The following is a 17,284-nucleotide window of genomic DNA, read 5'->3' on the forward strand; positions in this document are numbered from 1 at the left end:
AAATTACATAAGCATTTTGTTAATATTTATTATTAAATATGTACCACTTGACTCATTATTTCCAGCTCCATTACTATTCCAAATGATACACTGAATTATAAATTAGAAAAATCTGCCTCTTTGGTAAGATACTTAGCAGTAATCTGCAAGAAAATCACATGATACATGTTGAATGTTGCATGGACTATCAATATGAATGATCATCCCCCAGAGTTGTAAAGTGGGAAACCTGCCCAACTGGACTGTGGTCATCTGCCAGTGTGGAACCTGTGTCATGGCCCCCGGTGAAAGTCTCAGGCTTAAAGACCTGGGTGGGCTTCCCTGGGTGAAAATGTTTCTTATGGATTGCTGAAGGTCACGGCTAGATGAGAAAACCACTTCCCATGTGACTCCCTGAGGAAGGGCTCTGGAGGTCTTAGCTCGCTCCTCCATGCTTGGTACACCTCTTGCTGTCCCTCCTGTCCACCTGCAGGCATGAACCTTAGCCAGGACAGTGACTTTGAGTCCTTCTAGCAAATCATGGTGAATTGGTCTTGTGAGTCCTTCTAATAAATCCCAAGACTTGAAGGTGGTCATGAGACACACTTCATTTGGAAAATGGAATAAATATCCCCCAAGGTAAGACATTTCTCCCAGAATTATCCATTATCACACAGCCACCAGCTGAGCACACTGCAGACTTGCTTAACGTGGTGCTCTGTTGTGACACCACAGGAACCAAAGGGAACAAAGCCTGGTGGTGTTACAGCACGGTCCATCCTGACCACACAGGCAAGTGTTGAAACCAGAGGTGACAGACAGCTGCAGCTTAGGTCCTCGGTGGGCATGACGAGCTGGCCCTTACCTCCTCATTTTACAGATGAAGTGATGCAGGCGAGGGAGGAGTCCATGTCCCCATGCAGCCTGATCAGACGCAGCTGGAGGGCCCATGGTACACCAGGCTCCGAGCATCACCTGGAGATAGAAGTACCCATCACCAGGACATCCATGCTGTGTCCAATCCATCAGCAGAAGGACCCCAACCTCCCTTCCCTTGAGTGACCACTGACACCTCTTCATAGATGGGTAGCCATGTGCCTTCCTGTCATGTCCTGTAGTCCTATGGACCCAGTCACCTCTTGGGGGACCTCACTGCTGCCCTGTAGTGGCGCCCCCTTCTCCGCCAATGCATCTTAATTAAGCTTCTACAAAGACCCTCACCATAATTGTTCTTTTTTTTTTTTAAGAGAGACTGAGAGAGACAGAGAGAGAATTTTTTAAATATTTATGTTTTAGTTTTCGACAGACACAACATCTTTGTTTGTATGCGGTGTTGAGGATCGAACTTGGGCCGCATCCATGCCAGGCCAGCATGATACCGCTTGAGCCACATCCCCAGCTCACCATAATTGTTCTTGTTAACAAGATGCCAGAAAAGATATCTGTAAAAGAGTTCCGTGTGTTTAGAACGATCTATTTCCTGTTTCTCTGTCTTACAAAAAGCTCAGTTTAACCATGGACTTGATGGTGTTGCTCCCGCTTTTGTGGTAAAACATGTAAAACCTCTGACTGTTCCAAAAAAAAAAAAATGAGACAAAACTTACTTTCTGAGAATTCAAAGAAAAAAAATTACTCTTATGTAGACTCTGGCAAAAATGTAGACGCATGGTCCAGAGAGTTTTAGGCAAGAGCCCCTCTGACCCGACAGCCTTGGCCATGTCCTTCCTCTCCCGACCTTGGTTTTCTCTGGCTTCCTGATCCTGCGTGATTGCACATCCACGGACCACTTTAAGAACCTGCCACCAGCCGGACACAGCGGGTATGGACATCGATGCTGGGGTAACCACCACGATGGCCTTCTCTCTCCTTCTTTTAATGTGGAAGCACGTCTTTCAGATGCCAACTCAACTTGGGAAAGAGAGCGGAAGGGAACGTCCCCTCCCACCAAGCCTCACCTGCCTCCTAAACAAATTCTCTGCAGAGCTGGCCCTGCGTAGCTCTGCGCCTGGTGAGGCCCTAGGCTTGCTGTGCAGGAAGGAGGCACACTTAACACTCATTGGTCTGTGCAAGACATTCGGCCAGTCCTCCAGCTAGGTGGTCACTGAATGAACAAGGAAGGAGACCAGGTTCCAGGCTTCCAGCTTTCTGTTCTGCTGAGATGGGAGGGTAAACTCTGGGGACAGTGCCTGAGGACAGAACCTCACCCACCACCAGGGCAGCACCAGAGGACGAGGTCTGGATCCCCGCTCTGTTGACAGCCCCAGGAAAACAAGTCCGGGAGCCTGGGCACCCTGTTTCCTGCTCAGCTCCCACCCCATGGTCTGTAGGACATGATGAGGGCTCTGGGCTCTGTTCTGGGTGGATAGAAGGTATTGGAGAGTCTGGAGCAAAGGAGTGAGGCTGTTTGTATGGCATTTAGGAAGCAGCCCTGTGGCTGCTGTAGGGAATAAAGGGGAGATGCAAAAGCAACAGCCAGGGACTGCCAAACCCAACCATGAATTTTTACAAAAGAAAGATCATATGTTAAGATACACTTAATGAATCTAAAAAAAATTGTATAATCAGTATAAGAATTTAGGATTCTTTTGTAATTTTAGTACTTATGGCATTAGGAATTTTGAAATATAGTCTGTAGTACTTCACTTTCACAGTAATGAAAAAAAGTAAATGTTGTGTATAAAATTTAGTATTTGGATGTTTAATTTTTTCTTTTGAAAGTCTGGAAATTTAACCCATAATTTCATGTATTCTAATAACCGTGTGCTTTACCACTGGATTACACCCTCACTCCAACTTAATATTTTTGTCACTTGATTTGAGATAGTTCTCACTTGAAGAAATTAGGAATTAGAACTGTGTAATCATTGAATAATCTTATATTCATTTTTTTATTAGGGATCCTGTTTGCACTTTTTATAATCATCAATTAAGAAGCAAGCACCTGGCCATCAAAAAAACGAAAGAAATTCAGAAAAACATAGATGGATGGGAAGGCAAAGATATTGGACAGTGCTGCAATGAATTTATAATGGAAGGACCATTGACAAGAACTGGTGCTAAACATGAACGACATATTTTTCTCTTTGATGGCTTAATGATCAGCTGTAAACCTAATCATGGCCAGACCCCGCTTCCAGGTTATAGTAGTGCAGAATATATATTAAAAGAAAAGTTTGTCATAAGGAAAGTACAAATCTGTGATAAGGAAGATACTTGTGAGTGCAGACATGCTTTTGAATTAGTATCCAAAGACAGCATAATATTTGCTGCTAATTCTGCAGAAGAGAAAAATAATTGGATGGCAACCATTATTTCTCTTCATTATCGTAGTACTCTAGATAGAATGCTAGATTCTGTTTTATTGAAAGAAGAAAATGATCAGCCACTGAGATTACCAAGTCCAGATGTGTATCGTTTTGTGGTAAAAGACTCTGAGGAAAACATTGTTTTTGAAGACAACTTGCAAAGTAGAAGTGGAATCCCCATTATTAAAGGAGGAACTGTGGTGAAATTAATTGAAAGGTTAACATATCATATGTATGCAGGTATGTGAAACTCATTGTGAGTACTTACCTAGGGCCTAATTCCCAAAAGCTTTTAAATGGTGTTCAAAGATAATGTATAAACCCATTTATCCATCATCCAACTTTAATAATTGTCAACTCATGTTTCATCTGTTTCATTACAGATTTAAATACCTACTCCCAGAATTATTTAGAAGATCTCAGGAAAAAAAAAATGAATTGCCTCCAGAATATTAAAATACTGCAGAATCAAAAGGGATAAATAGCTAATTAAATATTGTTAACTTGATTAGTTATTAAATAAGTGCTCATAAAATTTGCATATTAATGCAAATTTTAAAAATTTGAAAACAATCCTTATTTATCAAGAAAATACCACAGTTGGCAGGAAGAACCAAACTAAAAAGGAAGGGAAATATGGTATTTTGAATTAATTAAACTGAAAAATTGAACATGAAATATGTTTATGCTCTACTTTTTCAGATCCCAATTTTGTTCATACTTTTCTTACTACATATCGTTCGTTTTGTAAACCAGGAATTGCTAAGCTTACTGATTAAACGGTGAGAAAAATGTATATTTTACTTGCATTAATATTTTATGAAAAAAATTAACTGTTCTGTACCTTGCAAAGTGCCTAGTAGCTGGTACCTACTCAGGTAGGTTTTGACATAATTTATTTGGCATTACATTAGATGTATTACCATACTTTTTAAGTAGTGTTTGCTGTTTGTAACATAGTTCTTTTCGGCTATTAGCAATATTCCAAGAGGTAATCTTAAATACCCAATTTAATACAGTTTTTGAAAATATTTTTTAGTTGTAGTTGGACACAATACTATTTTTAAAATATTTTATGTATTTATTTTTACGTGGTGTTGAGGATGGAACCTAGCACCTCACATGTGCTAGGCGAGCGCTCTACTGCTGAGCCACAATCCCAGCCCCTTAAAGACCCAATTTAGAGAGGAAAAAAACAACATTATAGTAAAATTTGTTCTGTTATTTAAGGAAATTTTCCACTTTTTGATTTTAAAACAAATTTGTTATGGAAAATTTCAAACATGTGCAAGAGTAGACAGAAAATATAATGAACCCATTTATCCATTATCTAACTTCAATAATTATCAACACATGTTTTATCTGCTTCCCTACAGATTTAAATATTCTACCCCCAGGATTATTTTGAAGTAGATCTCAGAAAACATATTTCGTCTGTAAATACTTCTATGTGTATCTCTGAAAGTTAAAAATTTTTATTTTAAATAAATCATGTATTATTATTAAGCCTAAAAACAATTCCTTTATTAATATTTAAACATTTTTTGAATTGAAAATTTTTTTTTTAACTGAATGTTTTTACTTAGTGATACTTTAAATGCTTTGTAGTTTAAAAAGAAGAACCTGGCTGGATGTCATGGAATGGGTCTATAATTCTGGTACTTGGGATACTGAGGCAGAAGGATCATTTCAGACTGCCTGTGCAACATAATGAGATCCAATTTCGAAAAACAAAATGTACTAAAATACATATATACATACACAAATATGTATATGCATATGATTATACACACATGTATATGAATATGTACATATATAATCTGAACTACAAAATGATTTTTGTTTTACGTTTATAAACTTAACTAAAATTTTGTCTTGACCCCTATTTCCATTTTGTTCTATGAAATTAAACTTACAAGACTTAGTATAATATGTTCTGAAAATCTATTGTTCTATTTATGTGTCCAAAATAAGGAAAGTATATTTGCTAGACTTACATTATAGCTATATTTCCTAACTTACATTATAGCTATATTTCCTCTGGTTAGGCAAGGTTTTTGGTTTTTTAATTTTGATTTTTTACCTTACCCACTTAGGTTATGTTCTTAATTTAAAAGTTCATCTTGGGCTTCCTTTTTGAATTTCATACTCACGTATTTAAGGAAATTGATTAGTCCGCTTTCATTTTATGATATAAATATTAAGGATAGATGGTTAGATAAGTCCTTTCTTTCACATTATGGTACTGGGGATTGAATACAGGGACTCGCAGAAGCTAGCTAGAGCTCTACCACTGAGCTACATGCTCAGTCTCTTTTATTTTATTTGAGACAGTCTCACTGAATTGTTGAGTTTGACTTTGAACTTGCAGTCCTCCTGCCTCAACTCCCTAGTAGTTGAGATTACAGGCATACACTAAATCTCCCAGCTCTTTATGATCTTTAGAGAAGTTATATTCCTGTGGATTCTTTTCTTGGATCTTTTCTTGGATCTTTTCCATGAACCCTTTTTTGGTTGATTAATGCTAATCATAAAAAACTTTTTATAAAGATTTGATATAAAATCTTAGGATCATATAGCTGAAGGCAATTTTTGTACTTGTGTAGTATGGAGTACTGCAGGGAAGGCTTAACAGTAATTGCACTTTCTACAAAGTGATAGGAAAGGGGATTCTTTGGTCAATTTTTTTGTTGTTGTATTTAAAATATCTTTCATTTATTTATGAACAAATTCCTGTCCTTTTGGTTTTCTTCTTAGATTTGAAATTCCAGAGCCAGAACTTACTGAAGCAGACAAATTGGCAATAGAGAAAGGTGAGCAGCCAATCAGTGCAGACCTTAAAAGATTCCGAAAGGAATATGTCCAACCAGTACAACTTAGGTTTGACCTGAATATTACATTTCTTTTGTGCCATTTTCAGTATATAGTTAACACAAAATTCTTAGCTCTTAATTAAATATAAATATTATTGTTAATTTTATGACAGTTAAATTTCCAAATTTCTTTCACTGTGAAGCTATTTTAAATAAATATCCTGAAGAAATTTATATAAGTATACCATGTTATTTACATCAGCTCTCTCTCTGACATGTGATATATTTACAGATCAAAATAAATGTGTGTTATTATAAGTAAAACTTACATATATAAGCTTGCTTACTGTCAGCTTTCCACTTTATTTCACTTATGTCCCTTTGTAATGGTACTTGGTCCTTGTTTGTTTTTTTATAATTTTTAATATTTATGGAAGTTCTACTGCTTTTTCTACTCTTTATCTTATGTAAAGTTACCTAAGGAATCATTGCAGTAATTTCTATAATAGATTTAATTATAGAGTTGCCAGTTAGGTACTTTCTGTGCTAGATATTACCCTAAGTGCTTTATCTTTTTTTAATCTCATCCTCAAAACACAATTTTTTTTATGGTGCAACACAATGATTATTCTAACTTTGTATATGAAGAAATGGAAAGCTTAGTATGATTAAGTAATTTGAACTTGGGTCATGTAAAGGGAGTGACAGGATGGGACCATATATGACCTCTTGAGCCATTGTGTTTTTGTTTCACTAAGCATTAAAATTTGGAAGCTCCTTTAACCTTCTTATAATCCAAATGAAAACTAAAGTATTATCTACCCCTTATCATTGGATATTGAGTTATCATATTAACTATATATGATCTAAATATTTTTTCTAAATATTGTTTCCTTAATTACTGTTAACTAATAAATTATAGCTTTGAGCTGGATTTATTATTTTCCAGGATAATTACCATAAATAAATTCAATTTTAGAGGAATATTGTTGTTCCTAGCTATATGTCTTTTAGCCAAAACTTTTAACATGTCATTCTTTGTATAAGAAAATGAGATTTTTTACCCATTACATTAGCAAGAAAGAAGAATAATTTTTCTCAAGTAACTGTAATGCATTTGCACTAATCTACTCAAATGAGGCATACATTTATGAGGTCCCTATTATAGGGCAGACAGGAAATAAGATCTTAGATCTCAGTCATGTGAATTCTTTAAATGTTTATATCTAAGCATGTTCTCAGTTGTATACTTGTCGACTTATGGTGAATACAAAAATAATAGACTGTCATGATATGGTTCCATAATATTATGATTTTATTGGGGTAAAAATATACATGAAATAGTTATACATTATACTACTTTGAATAGTTCAATGGCTCACAAAAATATACTCCTATAAAACTTCAGGAATAGCTAAGATTAGACTCCAGTAGTTAGGGAAGACATCTTAGAAGAGGTAAAATCTGAGATTGTCCCGAAGGGATGTGTAGAATTTAGATATGCAGAAAGGTGATTGAAGGTATGGAGGGTACCTAGAAGTAGTATGAACAAAGGTTAAAAGACAGGATTGAGAATGGTGTGCAGAGGAAATAGGTAAGGAAATTGAACTTAGAGGAATGAAGACATTGTATTGTAAGTTGTAATAGAGGAGATTAACTATATTGGGGTAGAGTTGAAGATGGCTTTGAAATTCAAGCCAGTTTGTTAAACTTTTTCTGTGAGCATTGAAGGAATTTTAGTAAAATGTAAGCTAAAATATTTTATTTAGCAATTTATTCTGACATTTTAAAAAAGAGAAAAATTGAGAGAATTTCATAGTGAACAATGATAAACAAACCAGATCAACTGTTAACATTTTATTTTACTTACTTTTATCACATATATTTATTTTTCATTTTTCCCTCAGTTCATTAATCACCTAATATTTTGAATGTGTTTCAAAATACACTATTTCTTAAATGCTTCAACTTATATATCAATAACATTTCAGTATTTATTATTCATTTGTTCTAAAATGTTCATAACATGAAATACACACATTTTAAGTGTACTTTGGTTAAATTTTAATGTCTTTGTAATTCAAACTCCTTTCAAGATACAGAATGATAGACCACAACCCAGAAAGTTCCCTTGTGCTCCTTCTAGTCAATTTTTGTTGCTACTGCCCAAAGGCAGTATTCTGATTTATCCTGCTATTGACTCTTTTACTTGTCTTAGAATTTTGTATAAATTGATTTTTACACTTTTTTGTTTTTGTTTTGAGGAAAAGGAGAGAGAAGTTTTATTGCTTTGCTAACAAAAAAGAAACACAGGGGACTCCAGTCCCAGAGGCTTTGATTCTGCTGATCAGGGGGAACAAGAGTTTTTAAAGAAGCATTCAAAGGCTACATTCCTTGTTCTCTGTTCAGGAGTTGTAATTCACTTGTTAATTTAGAAGATAATAATTTCTGAGATCTTTTGGTGCCATCCCCAAGTCTGAATTACTTCATTCCTGTTGTGGGTGTGACTCTGACTAGTATGGGAAAGAAAGGTATGGATTCTATAACTTTCATGCCTGACTCAACATGCTTTTGAGGTTCATCCATGTTGCTTGAATCAATGTTTTTTAAAATTTTATTACTAAGATAGTTATTTCCTTATAAGAATACACCACAGTTCATGTATTTTTTCCCATTGAAAAATACCTGGGCATTTTTTCCAGTGTTTGATTATGAGTAAATTTGCTATGAACTTTATCTTAGAAGTCTTATTGTGAATGTGGGTGTGGGTGTGTGTGTGTATTTCTTTTTTTCCCACTTGGGTAAATAACTCAGAGTAGAATAGCTAGGACATAATGTAGATGTGTGTTTTCTTTTAAAAAGAAACTGTCAAAACTTCTTCTGAACATTCTCACCAGCAATATATGAGTATTCCATTGCTGCATATCTTCACCATTGTTTAGTGATGTTATTCTTCATACCTTAGCCATACTGTTGGGTGTATAGTGGTATCTCACTGTGGTTTTAATTTGTTCTTCCCTATTAACTAATGATGTTGAGAACATTTTACTGTCTCTTATTGGCTAGTCATTCTTCATCTTTGAAGAATAGGTTTGACTCATGTCTATCATTTGTTGAGTTATCTTTTTATTACTAAGTTGTATAAGTATATCGAGTAGGACTGGATATAGTCCTTTGTCAGAAAAAGGTTTTGTAAATATTTTCTCCCAGATTGTGGTTTGCCTGTTAGTTTTCTTAATGATACTTTGATGAGATGAAGTTTTTAAGTTTGATGAAGTCTGATTAGACTTTTTTCTTTTATCTGATCGTAATTTTAAAATTACATCAATACTATAGAAACTAGAAAGAAAATATAAGAAGAACTGTTTGAACTGATATAAGTGGAAATTAGAAGCTAACAATTTATGATCTTTGATATATTTTCTAAGCTCCTGAACTTACCAGACCATAATGACTTAATGTTGTTTTAATATAAATAGCATGATGAAGACTGGTAATTAAATGTACTTGCATAGTCTGAGAGAAATATAGTTGTCTGTGGTAGGGAAATAAAAATCTAACCTGCAAATGGCCATTTGTTGAAGTAATGAAGAAAAGTAATATTATTAGGATGTCTCTGGTAGAGAGCATTTTATATTTGTATAGATAATTAAATACTTGCAAGATCAGGAGTAATCATTTTAGTGATATGCAAAACAAAATCACTCTCTTGACAAAAATATTTTTGTCTTTTAAAATGAAATAAGGTTATAGGCATATTTGTAGGTTACAGGGAAATTTGATGATAGCATTTGAATTTATTTATTTATTTATTTATTTATTTATTTGGGGGGCGGTACTGGGAATTGAACAGAGGGGTGCTTTACCAATGAGCTACATACCCAGCCCTATTTATTTATTTATTTATTTATTTATTTATTATTTTGAGACAGGGTCTCACTCAGTTGCTTAGGGCCTTGCTAAATTGCTTAGTCTAGCCTTGAAGTTCAGTCTTCTTCCTGTAGTCTCCCAAGTCACTAGGATTATAGACATGTGCAACGACACTAGGCTAGCACTTGAATTTAGAACCAAATACAATAAATCTTAGTTAATTTTCCATTTTATATGAAAAATACATTAAAAATTTACAGCTTAAAATACTTTTTCAATTTAAAAACTTAAAATAGCTTTTCTATTATAGAGCATGTATTTTCTATATATGAATAAATAAAAGACACTTTTCCTTAACATTAATTGGTGATTAAGCACAGAAACCATAATCTTTATACAAATACATATTTTAAAGTATAACTTTTATGTTTATTTTTATTTTTTTGCAGTACTGGGGATTGAACCCAGGGGCACTTTGCCACTGAGCTACATCCTCAGCCCTTTATTTTTTATTTTGAGATAGGGTCTCACTAAGTTGCCCAGTCTGGCTTTGAACTTGCAATCCTCCTGCCTCGGTCTCCCAAGTAGCTGGGATTACAGGTGTTAGCCACCACTCCTGGCTAAAGTATAATTTAAAAATAATGTACAGTTTGGAGATTGATTTTCTTCTTCTTATTGAAGCACTTAAGGTATTCATTAAAAATGGAGACTCTAAGTATTATATTGATTGTTGCATATAAAACTATCGCCATGGTATTAGAAAAATGAAAGAAGTATAATGAAGAAGTATAGAAGTAAAAACTGTATAATTGAAGATTTCACTAAAATGTGATTCTTTTATTTTACCAGGATTTAAATGTATTTCACCATTGGGTTGAACACCATTTTTATGACTTTGAAAGAGATGTGGAATTGCTTAAAAGACTGGAATCCTTCATTTCAAGTGTAAGAGGTATATTATTTAAAGTTTTGATTGGCTCTTATGTTGCATTTGAGCTTATTTTCAAAATTGTATGACTAAGAATGTGAATTGCTTTCCATTTTTAAAAAGCTGAAATAACATTTGGAATGATCTTTATAGACTCCAGTAAGCTCACATATATTTAGAACCATATAAAGTCTTAGAACCTTGTCTTCTCATATTTTTATTTGTCTGCGATGCTGAGGATCAAATCAAGGCCCTTGCACGTGCTAGGCAAGTGCTATACCATTGAGTTATACTCTTAACCCCCTTTTAAGTTTTTTTTTTAATTTATTTTTTAGGTGTAAATGAACACAACACAACGCCTTTATTTCTATGTGGTGCTGAGGATCAAACCTGGGTCCCGCCCGTGCTAGGAGAGCGCTCTACCACTGAGCCACAATCTTAGCCCCCCCTTTTAAGTTTTAAAGGAGAATATTGCTTTTTAAAATGTCAAAAGTCCTTTTTAATAAATTAAAGCTATTTAATTTTATGTCCCCTCAAGTTTGCCATTTGTTTCCATTAAATAAATAATATATATATAATTTTATGCTTTTTGTTGTTGTTGTTTTGGTACTGGGGATTAAACTCAGGGGCAGGGCACTTGACTACTGAGCCTAATTCCCAGCCCTTTGTTTATATTTTATTTAGAAACAGGGTCTCGCTGAGTTGCTTAGGGTCTTGCTAAGTTGCTGAGGCTTGACTTTGAACTCATGATCCTCCTGCCTCAGCCTCCCCAGCCACTGGGATTATAGGTGTGCATCACCACACCCAGCAATTTTATGCTTTTTTATTCTCCTTAATCTGGTACTTTAATTTTAGATGATTATCAGCTTTTTAAAATAATATTTCCTCTCTTAGAAACATATTCCAGAGGAATACATTTTTTAAAAATATTGGTTTTTTAGTTTTAGGTGGACATATATCTTTATTTTACATTTATGTGGTGCTAAGATCAAATCCAGCACCTGCGATGCTGAGGATCAAACCAAGGCCCTTGCACGTGCTACCTCTGAGCCACAACCCCAGCCCCCAGAGGAATACATTTTTGTGTCTAAAAGATAGGAATTTCCAACTTGAAGTTTCAAACATAGCCTATGTGATAAAATTCCAGGCTATAATATGTGTCATCAAACATATGTTATATTAAGAACATTTGTGTTTTATCTAACAGTATAAGATATTGGCTAAGAATCCTATTAAAGTATTCTTGGCAAGTATTCATGTAAAAACATTGATCTTGCTGGGCACAGTGGCACAAGCCTATAATTCCAGCACCTTGGGAGGTTGAGGCAGGAGGATCAAAAATCAGCCTCAGTAACTTGGCAAGTCTCCAAGTAACTTAAGAAGACCCTGTCTCAAAATAAAATATAAAAAGAGAAGAGCCGGGGATGAAGTTCAGTGGTTAAGTGCTCCTGGGTTCAGTCCCCAATACTAAAACAAACAAAAACATCAATCTCTATGTCTCTGGTTTTCAGAAAATAGGGGGGATAGAGAAACATGGCAGATGATACCACAGGGGTACAGTTGGCAAGACAGATTTGAGAATCACCACAATACAAGCAATTCCATTTCTTCAACAAATAAATTGCAAGCAAAAATGAGACATAAAGGGAGAACCTGTAGTCCTAAGGAAACTTAGGACATATGGACTAAATATAATTAATTAAATGTTATTTATGTCCTTTTAAAACAAATTAACAATAAGAAAAATATTTAAGAGATAGAAATTTGAATATTAACCAAGTATTTGAAGATTTTAAAATCTCACTTTTTGACAAAGAAATTTAGCAGCTCAATTCAAAATAGCTAAGCTATGGAACCGACCTACGTGCCCTTCAAAAGATGAATGGGTAAAGAAAATGTGGTGTATATACACAATGGAGTATTACTCAGCCATAAAGAAGAATGAAAGTATGGCATTTGCCAGTAAATGGATGGAACTGGAGATCATTATGCTAAGTGAAATAAGCCAAAAAATCAAAGGCCAAATGTTCTCTCTTATATGTGGATGCCAACACACAATAACAGGGATGGAGAATAAAAGTTCATTTGATTAGATAAAGGGGAATGAAGGAGAGGGAGTGGAGATGGGAATAGGAAACAAAGTTGAATGAATCAGACATAACTTTCTTATGTTCATATATGAATGAATACATGACCAGTGTAACTCCACCTCATGTACAACCACAAGAATGGGAAGTTATATTCCATCTAGTATGTCAAAATATATTCTGTTATGTATAACTAAAAACAAATTTTAAAAAAGAAAAAAATGATTCATTTTTTATATGTCATAATGACCTAATGATTATTTTAAAAAGACTTAAATATAGACAAAATGATATGATTTTTGAATTTGTTTAAAGAATAACTAGAGCTGGGTATAATGGTGTATGCCTATAATACCAGCAACTCAGGAGACTGAGACAGGAGAATCACAAGTTCAAGACTAGCCTTAACAATTTAGTGAGATCCTCAACAACTTAGCAAGACCCTGTCTGAAAATGAAAAACAAAAAAGGTCTGGAGATGTAGTGCAGTGAGAAAACATCCATGGGTTCAGTTCTTAGTACCAAAAAAACAAACAACAGAGTGAAGAAATGGCATGATTTGGGTTAGATGAAGCAAAAATTTGCCATGAGTTGATAATTGTTGAAGTTGAGTGAACGTTAAAAATTATATGAAGATCTACAGTTATGTCTGTCAAGTAAAAGACATTCTAATTATGTGTTTTTTCTAGGGAAAGCTATGAAGAAATGGGTAGAGTCAATTGCTAAGATCATCAAGAGGAAGAAGCAAGCTCAGGCAAATGGAATAAGCCATAATATTACCTTTGAAAGTCCACCTCCACCAATTGAATGGCATATCAGTAAACCAGGGCAGTTTGAAACATTTGATCTTATGACACTTCTCCCAATAGAAATTGCTCGTCAGCTAACACTTTTGGAATCTTATCTCTACAGGTAGGTAATTGTTATTTCTTGGTCTATTTTCAAAAACCTTGAGCATACCTCTTACCTATTTTTTAAACATTTTGCTACATATCATGACAGCTTAAAAATATCTCATCTATTTTCCTGGGTTTGGAGGGAAGCTCATAGCAGTTTTAATCACAGTATGTCCTGTACGTAAGTCTTCTAACATGTTGCTATATAGACCTAGATTAAGGATGAGCAATCCTTTACAAGAGGAATGGTAGGAAGACTAATGCACTACAATAGTAACAACTATTGAACAGTAAGCCCCTGCCACTATCATTCCATTAAAATCTTTTCTGTATCCAGGAGCCCTCATTTGAAATATAAATATGTAGAGAAGTTATCCTAATGATAAGCAGCCATGTAATGAGTGCTCATGTATAACAAAAACATTACAAATGAAATTGAAATTCTATAATTCTCCCTAATTCATTGCTCTCCTTTCCCCGCAAGAAATAACAACTACCAACCAACAATAAAAAAAAATAACAACTACCCAGAATTTGATGCTTACTCTGTTTGTCTCTCTATATATACACACACACATTTTCCTAAATAAGAAAAAGTATTGGCTTGTACATTTTAAACATACTTATTCTGCATCATGTTTTTACTTATATTCTTTTTGATATCTGTTAAAGTCCATGAATATAGTTCTAGTTCACTTATTTTAGCCATTCTATGAGTATTCCACAGTTTATTCAGTCTCTTTTTGGTGAACTGGTAGATTGTTTGGCATTTTACCTTCTGTAAATAGTGCTTCAGTGAACAGTCTTGTGAATGAGTTCTTGTAACTTTCTGTAAGAGTTTACATAGGAATGTACTTAGCAATGGAATTGTTGGGTCAGCTAGTATGTATATCTTTAGTAATGGAAGATCCTGCTGAATTGTTTTACAAAGTGATTGTATCAATTTTTACTTGCATATTGGAGTTGGAGATTATTTTATCATTTCTTACCAATTTGATATTATTAAGGTTTTGTGGCTTTGGCAATAATAAAATAGAATTTTATTGCAGTTTTTTTTTCCTGAGAGAAAATATTTTTTCATGTTTGTCATTATCTGTTTTTAAATTAAGTGTAGCAGATCTTTAAATAATCTTGATACTAATCCTTTATAGATAGATTAGGTTGTACTGATTTTTTTAAATTTATTTCTAGGAAAGTCCAGCCTTCTGAACTTGTAGGGAGTGTGTGGACCAAAGAAGATAAAGAGATAAATTCTCCAAATTTATTAAAAATGATTCGCCATACCAGAAACCTCACCCTGTGGTTTGAAAATTAAGTTTTGTTTATTCTTTATTATTGCTTCTTAATCATCATCATAATAAGTCCTATTTAAGCTTGAATTCTGGCTCTAAAGAAGTTTCTTATTTCTTAAGTTAGGTGGAGAAACTTTTCTAAGCCATGGATTTTTTGTTGTTGTTATTAGATGCATTATGGAAGCAGAAAATTTTGAAGAACGGGTGGCAGTACTAAGTAGAATTATAGAAATTCTGCAAGTTTTTCAAGACTTGAATAATTTCAGTGGTGTACTGGAGATAGTCAGTGCAGTAAATTCAGTGTCAGTGTACAGACTAGACCATACCTTTAGGTAAGTTTTAGGCTTAAATATTTCATCCTTTTGGGGAAAGATAAAATTAATATCAAAGAGATTGCTCCTACTGCCTGTCTTTTTGGTACCAGGGATTGAACTTAGGGGCACTCAACTACTGAACAACACCCCCAGCCCTTTTTATTTTTTATTTTGAGACAGGGTCTCATTAAGTTGCTTACAGCCTCATTAAGTTGCTGAGGCTCGCCTCAAACTTCTGATTCTCCTGCCTCACCCTCCCAAGTACCTAGGATTACAACCACTCCTGGCTTGAATTTATCTTTGAATGAATCCATATTTTCCACTTAAATATAGAAATTTAAAGATATTTTAAAAAATATATCAATATATACTAGTAAGTTTAGGATTTGTCAAAGAATTTAGGACCTGTACCTCTTTTTAATGTGCTTAACCTAAATATAATAAAGTTTCACATGAATTTCTTCAATGGCACTTTGATAGTCTCCCATAAATGACAAATGATATTAAATATAATCACACAAATAACTTTTTTAAAAAATTTATTTGTTCTAATCAATTATACATGACAGCAGAATGTTCTTTGATTCATTGTACACAAATGTAGCACAATTTTTCATTTCTGGTTGTACACAGAGTAGGATCACACCATTCGTGCAATCATACATGTACCTAGGGTAATGATGATCATCTCATTCTACCATCTTTTCTATTCCCATGCCCCTTCCCCTTTGGCCAATCCAAACTTCCTCCACTCAACCCATCCCCCTGTCCCCATTATGGATTAGTGTCCACTTATCAAAGTAAACAATCGACCTTTGGTTTTGGGGATTGGTTTACTTCGATTAGCATGGTATTCTCTAATTCCATGCATTTACCTGCAAATGCCATAATTTTATTCTCTTTTACTGCTGAGTAATATTCCATTGTGTATATATACCACAGTTTCTTGATCCATTCATCTATTGAAGGGCATCTAGTTTGGTTCTACAGTTTAGCTGTTGTGAATTGTGGTGCTATAAACATTGATGTGGCTTTGTCCCAATAGTATGCTGTTTTTAAGTCCTTTGGGAATAGACCGAGGAGTGGGATAGCTGTGTCAAAATGGTGATTCCATTCTAAGTTTTCTGAGAAATCTCCATACTGTTTTCCAGATTTTCTGTACCAATTGCAGTCCTACCAGCAATGTATGAATGTGCCTTTTCCTCTACATCCTCGCCAACACTAATTTTTGCATGTTTTCTTGATAACTACTCTTCTGACTAGAGTGAAATGAAATCCTAGAGTTGTTTTAATTTGCATTTCTCTGATTATTAGAGATGTTGAACGTTTTTTCATGTTTGTTGATATATTGTGTATCTTCCTCTGAGAAGTGTCACCTTTAGATATAGTCAAAAAAATAATATGGAAAGAACCCTTTCTAAAATTTTATCTTTTAAATTATAAAATAATGTGTTTAGTGTATAGAAAGATTTTATGTCTTTTAATAACAAAATTGAGATTATATTGTAAGTAGATTTTTGTAGCCTACATATTTTTCTCTTTAACACTTTTTTTTAGTTTGTTGTCAAAAACAAGATTGTTAATGCCTACATAGTTTTCTGTCTCACACATAAACCATAATTTATTCCATCATTCTGTTGTGGAACAATTAAGTTATTTTGGATTTTATTGTTGTGACAAATAATTTATCATGGACCACCCATATGTAGATGTATTTTTAAGAATATGATTATTTCCTGGGGCTGGGGATATGGCTCAAGTGGTAGCGCAATTGCCTGGCATGCGCAGGACATTGGATTCG

This window comes from Ictidomys tridecemlineatus, unplaced genomic scaffold (assembly GCF_052094955.1).
Source record: "Ictidomys tridecemlineatus isolate mIctTri1 unplaced genomic scaffold, mIctTri1.hap1 Scaffold_45, whole genome shotgun sequence".
Taxonomy (NCBI): Eukaryota; Metazoa; Chordata; class Mammalia; order Rodentia; family Sciuridae; genus Ictidomys; species Ictidomys tridecemlineatus.